We start from the raw sequence: 5,259 nt of genomic DNA on the forward strand, positions 1-5,259 counted from the left end.
AAATCTGCCTCTCATTTTACTTTTCAGCGACCCCTCCTCCTCCTCCTCCTCCTCCTCTTCCTCTTTCCTCTCTCTTCCCCAACCCTCTCCCCAAAGAACACCCCTCCCCCAAAACCCCTTACCCGGGGAATGGTCTTCCCCAGGAAGATTGCAAAACCTTCTAGGCATGTACACATATATATATAAGGCTGAGTGCACAAGAAACCTGCAACATACAACCATTTGTTCCCGATTGAACGACAGCCTCCTCTTCCTCTCTCTGTCTCTCTCTTGTCTATCTCACACATGCTTCTTCTCTAGCTGTTACTAACAAACACCGAACAAGTTTTCGATTTGACCGAATACGAACAGTGGCCTCTGAGGACGTATTTCTTGGGCTCTGTAGATTTGCATCTCCGGTTTTGTAGAGCGACATAGTCTGCTAAGATGTTCAGCAGAGTTTTATTTACTGGTGAGTATGAGATTTTCTTCGTCTTTCTTTCTTTTTCGTTTTATTTTCGACAAATTTACTATGAAATCTGTATATTTTTTCTTCCCAGAGTATTTGAAAAATCTGTGATACAGACTAGAGACATTCGATAACGTCAGGTTCACACCAGGTAACTTTGTTCGCAAAAAAAAAAAATGTATAAACTGTTTCTACTTGTTTGTGAACATTTTGCAAAATGTTTGTTGCAAACGTTTTTGAAAATCCTTTTGCAAACAACTCGGGAACAAGTTGCAAGCATTATTTGCGAACATAGTTTTCTAGTGAGGACTGGGTATAAGTACGTTTCAGATATTCAGTCCGTAGGACAAATTTCTAGAAAAGCTTCTCGTTGATTTGGAAAGATTATTTTTCATAAATCTAAATTGTTATACCTCTTTAAATACGAATTTAAACATCAAATACCAGCCTCATGAGATTATATCGAACTAAAACAATCATGCAAAATGCACTAAATGTAAACCTCAATGATCAAAACAGCCGAACTTTGCCTTTGCAAATGTCTTAAGATTAAAACAAGCAAGACTTTAGTTTTAACGAAGAACTCTCAAGATTCTATTTTCTCAATATGTTTGCATAAGTTTTCTGTATGAAAACACTGAATCCCAAGTAAGGAAATATAACTTCGAAACCCTCTTTCCACGGTAGGTTCCGAAGCCGCGTTATCAAGAATTTGAAAGTAACAGGTATACCGACTTAAATTAGAGAGAAACGAAAAGGTATGAAATAGCTGCTTGAACAGGTAGAAAGGTACCTTATGCCACCGAAAGCAAAACTGACTTTCAAGAACTTCCTTCAGGGGAGGAGCCAATCAATTTACATTTATGATCACTCCACATTCTTTGACCTTCTTAATGCCAGGAAGTGATCTGCACTCTCATGAACTGTTGATTGCGCGAACGTTCTCCTCATCTAGCCCTCTTAGAGTTAATTGCGGTCTTATGAGTGCTGCTTGGCTTTTCTATAACTTATTCTGAGTTTGGTTTTAGTTGATTAAGAGTTGATGTGCATATTTTTAACCGTTTTCGTGTTCTATAGTTTCTTCCTTTTTTTTTTAGTTCGTCTAAATCTCTTTAAAGTTTATTTAGTTCATGATTATATTTTGTTATTTACTGTAATATTTACAGGTCTATGTTTCAAAATGTTTATAGCTGATCTTATATAGAGTTTTTCAAGTTTAGCTAATGTATTTCCATTTTTTTTACTAATTTATTTTATACATACAATTTCAAAGTTTTCTGCAAAATTTTGTGTATTTCTATTCGAGTTTATTTCTTTCGTTCAAGCGAACCCATTTTCAGTATTTTATTCACTTCATATTTATGGAGTTTTATTTAGTTCACTTCTAATAATTTTTATCAATTATTTTTCTAATTAACTGTACACACACACACACACACACACACACACACACACACACACACATATATATATATATATATATATATATATATATATATATATATATATATATATATATATATATATATATATACATATACATATATACTCCACATGGTTATACAGTTGTTTCTAGTTTTTGTTCCTGCAAAATTGATTTGGTTAACGCATGTTTTCTATTTCTCTCGTAACTATCATGTAGTTTCTTCTTTTTTTCTCATTCCTGTTCACAACACTTTAGGGAATATAATCTACAGACAGTAAAATTTTCTACAGGTTTTTCTTGGTTATCAGAACCATTGTCAACTGAAGTATGTCAGTAAGAAAGCAGCCTGATTATACTTGAATTTTCTTATAATAATGATAATAATAATATTTAAAAAATTCAAAAATAAACTTTAGGTGTCGGTCGTTGTATATGCCTCTCATGCATACATATTCACATGTGTTTGCTCACATATGTATTCTTGCGAACATATTCATAATCAACATGTATTCACTTTCTTCGTCTTCTTCTTCTTCTTAGCCTTGATTGGCTTCACCTTAGCTCAGCAGCAGAGTTATTCTGCGCCGACGAACGAATTTAACGGTAACGGAGGAAACGGTAACGGCAACGGAAATGGTAACGGATACTCGTATCCCAGTGCCAACGGCTTCACCAACGGCGTCGTAGGTGGAAACAGCTTCGCCGGTGGAAACGGAATCGGAGCCGTCGGCGGCAACGGTTTCGGAGCCGCCAGCGGCAACGCATTCGGATCCGTCAGCGGCAGCGGCTTCGGCAGCGCCAACGGCTTCAGCGGTAACGGCAACCGCTTCACCGGCAACGGCAACCGCTTCACCGGCAACGGCGGCTTCAGCGGCAACGGAGCCGTCGATCCCATCAGCGCCTTAGCCGAAGCCATCGGAGGGGGCGGCGTCCCCGGACAGGACTATCCCATTTTGGCCGCCGTTCCGGACACCGGATTCACCTGCGACGGCCTCGTTCCCGGATACTACGCCGATACGAGCGCCGAGTCCAGATGTCAGGTTAGCTTTCTAGCGTAACATTTTCAATGCACGTACAGCTGTTTGTGCGCATGTCCGTCGAATGCATCTGTAGGTGTGTAGATCGAATAATGTTGGTACGCTTGTTTGTGAGTGAACTTTGTGTATGTGTGTTTGTGTGTGTGTGTGTGTTTTTTTTTGTATGTTATTAAAAAAAGAGATCGATATAAGAGATGTGAAGTCTTTTTTTAATTTGTCGTACTTTGGAGTTGCTTAGCAAATACACTTCACTTTTGAATGTATATACAGCAGTCCTGTATGCGTTTGCAATGGCTTCCTTAAATGGTATTTAGCGTGCTTTTCTTACGTTGCCATAAATTTCAGTTGCCTAAAAATTACATTTGGTACAGTCGTGAATGCAATTATGACAGTAATGTATGCGTATGTGTGTAAAAAAAAATGTATTTTTATTACCGTAATATTATGGACTCCTCTTGTTTATTGAGGTTATACACTATATATATATATATATATATATATATATATATATATATATATATATATATATATATATATATATATATATATATATGTGTGTGTGTGTATATGTATATATATATATATATATATATATATATATTTCTGTCCCCCTTTCCGCAGGCATTCCACATCTGTCAGTTTGACGGGAGACTGACTCCTTCCTGTGTCCCAACGGAACCATCTTCAACCAGCAGTACTTCGTGTGTGACTGGTGGTACAACTTCGACTGTTCCACTGCCCAACAATTCTTCGGGCTGAACTCCGAGATCGGCCGCGTAACAGTAAACGGAAATGGTAACGGCAACGGTAATGGCGCAGGCTTTGGCAGCGGTAACAGAAACGGAAACACTAATGGCAACAGAAACGGCAACAGGAACGGAGGCGGTAACGGCAACAGGAACGGAGGCGGTAACGGCAACAGGAACGGCAACGGCAATGCCGGCGGAAACAGAAACGGTAACGGAAATGGAATCGTAAATGGCAACGGTAACGGAAACAGAAATGGATACACTTACGGCAACGTCAACAATGGCAACGGCTTCGCTGCCGGTAACGTAAATGGCAACAGCAACGGCTTCGTCAGCGGCAACGGCGCCAACGGAAACGGCTTCGGCAACAGAAACGGCAATGGCGCCAACGGAAACGGTTCCAATAACGGATACGACTACTCAGCGCCGGCTCCCGCTGCTCCAAATGGATTGTACGGCGCACCTTCGAAATAAGCTCGCCTTAATTAAATGAAATTTGAATTCTGACTTCATGACTTCACGGTTGAACAACGACTTCCTTTCTGTCGCGAGAAGAGGCTGAGACTCGTACTAACAATTATTATTATTTATATGATTTAATGATTATAACGTTATAGAACTATTAGACCAAGCTTTGTTTTTCTAGTTTTGGATTCCAGTGTGCATAATCTTTCTCATTCTTTTTCCCTCATTCTTTTCATACGGGGAGCTTTCTTTCTTTCTTTTTTATCTATCGATGCTTTTATCCATGTGCACAGCAACGCTCATATGTAGAAGCTATCTGTCCGCTCATGCGCTTGTATACGAAATCCCTAATTCGCTTTACAATTTCTTGAACTCGCCTTCCTTACGTATCCTCAATGGTCTTCTTAAATCTATCCTCAGCTCTCCTTTTAATGTATCCTTCAGTGCCTCGTTGTAATCCTTAATCCTTCTTTTATGTACCCATCATGCCCCTATTTCATTCAGTAGTCCTTTTTAAAATTTCCTTCCTTGGCAACTTAAATGCACCTTTGAAAATGATCTTCTTCAGCCCTTTACTAAATCTCCCTTTCTAGTTATCCAATGGACTTCTTCGAGGTATCCTCAACATCCCTTTTCCTAGGGAACTTCAATGCTCCTTTTGGAAATTATCTTCTTCAGCCCTTTCTTAAATCTCCCTTTTTATTTATCCAGTGCTCTTCGAGGTATCCTCAACATCCCTTCCTGGGGAACTTCAATGCTCCTTTGCAAATGATCTTACACGCCTTTCCTAAATCTCCCTTTTTAGTTATCCAGTGGTCTTCTTCGAGGTATCCTCAACATCCCTTTCCTAGGGAACTTCAATGCTCCTTTTGTAATGATCTTCATCAACCCTTCCTTCCCATCCTAAATGCTCCTTTTAAAGCTAAATCCAACCCTCCCAACAACGCATTCTTCAATGCTCCTTTTTAGGCAATGCTTCTCAATATATCTCGACACTGAACGAAAGTTGAAAGATATATCAACTATCTCTCTTCACCATTGTTACCTTTAGTCACCTGATTTCAGCGCAGATCGTCAGGATACTGACTTTGTAAGCTGACTTCTTTGTATCCCGCCATCTAGCACTATTATATA

At 39.2% G+C, this 5,259-nt stretch overlaps 1 pseudogene; it reads left to right on the forward strand.

Moving 5' to 3' along the window:
• The first annotated feature begins 230 nt into the window (after window positions 1-230).
• Window positions 231-5,259, forward strand: part of LOC136826751 (uncharacterized) — a 5,192-nt pseudogene continuing 163 nt past the window's right edge.

Source organism: Macrobrachium rosenbergii, chromosome 41 (genome assembly GCF_040412425.1).
Source record: "Macrobrachium rosenbergii isolate ZJJX-2024 chromosome 41, ASM4041242v1, whole genome shotgun sequence".
NCBI lineage: Eukaryota > Metazoa > Arthropoda > Malacostraca > Decapoda > Palaemonidae > Macrobrachium > Macrobrachium rosenbergii.